Here is a 1318-nt window from a genome sequence, read left to right on the forward strand (position 1 = left end):
AGGTATGGGAGGGTGTGGCGTTGAGCATGAGGATTAGGTGAGTTGAGGGACTCCTGACATCCCTCTAGGCTCGATGCAGAGCTAGGGTGGCTGCTAGCCGAGAAGACAAGAGGCTCCTCTAGTGGTCACCATTCCAGAGTGACAGCAGAGCTTTAGGGAGAGAGAATGGAAATTTCCCAGACATTTGTCCCCAACTGCAAACGCAGGGGGAAGGCAGGGTGCCTTGAACCGGGGGTGGGGGGCAGCTGCAGGCGGGGTGGGGAGGGGGCTAGTGCCAGGGAATGGAGCAGGTCACCCAGGGTCCCACACTCTGAGTCCATCTGGTCCTGGGAAGCCACCCGGAAGCAGTGGGTTGGATCCGGGCTCGGCGGGGGCAGCGGCGGGAGCTGCGGAGTAGTCTCCGCGCTCGCAGGAAGCCGCCGGCATCACAGAGTCTTGGGGACCACGGTTTGCATCTGGGGTCCTGATGCGGTTTAAACGGCGGCCTAAAAACCAGGAAGGGTAGTAGGCGGTCCACTGGATTCCACTGCTGGATGCTGCGCAGTAGCTACAGAGCAGCTCGGAAACAGAGTACAAAGCTTCACAGCGAGCTGTTTTCCGCTTTGGCTGAGACAGGAAGCGAGGGGACTAAAGGGAACCTAACTCCTTCCTATACAAATATAAAATAACAGTAAAGCTTGGCTCCAAAAGTATCGTGCTCCAGGTGAGGCTCGAACTCACAACCTCGGCATCGCTCTGCATGTACTGCTGTATAAGTACCGCGCGCTAACCGATTGCGCCACTGGAGCTCCGCTGAGGCGGCCTTGCGAAGGCTCTATCAGACCCAACAAGGCGTCGGTGGAGCATGCGCATCCGCCGCCAGCAGGCGCCGCTCGAACCCCAGCCTCCCTCAACTTCGGACCGGACTCAGGGCGACGAGCCGGAGTCGGGGGACCGAAGGATCCGGGAGGAGTCTACGGGGACAGGCTCGCTCGGCCGAGCCCGCCGGGGAGGGGCGGCGTCCTCCGCGAGGCTCCGCTCCGGCAGGCCCTCCCCCCGCACGCGCAGACGGGCCTGGCGGGGGCGAACAGAGCGACCGCGCGGCTGCCGTCCGCTCCGGGAAGCGAACCCGCATCCTTGTGCCACCCTTCCGATGGCTCGAGGGCCAGCAGCCGGACCTGGGCGGGCTTCTCATCCTGAGGGGCCTCGAGGTCCAAGCTGCAGGTGTTTCCTTTCCTTCCATCCTAAGTTTCAGTGTTTAAAACCAAAAGAGCTGGAAATCTCGGAATATTCGTTTCTTTCTTAAAACCAGAAAATCGGAACACTGGACCGAAGCCCA

The 1318-nt window shown here is 61.0% G+C and overlaps 1 non-coding gene across 1 annotated transcript; it reads right to left on the bottom strand.

Moving 5' to 3' along the window:
• Positions 1 to 695: 695 nt before the first annotated feature.
• Trnai-uau lies at positions 696 to 788 on the bottom strand. The gene is given in 2 exon segments: positions 696 to 731; positions 751 to 788. It is a non-coding gene; the product is annotated as a tRNA-Ile (tRNA).
• Positions 789 to 1318: the final 530 nt, after the last annotated feature.

Source organism: Grammomys surdaster, unplaced genomic scaffold (genome assembly GCF_004785775.1).
Source record: "Grammomys surdaster isolate TR1022 unplaced genomic scaffold, NIH_TR_1.0 149, whole genome shotgun sequence".
NCBI lineage: Eukaryota > Metazoa > Chordata > Mammalia > Rodentia > Muridae > Grammomys > Grammomys surdaster.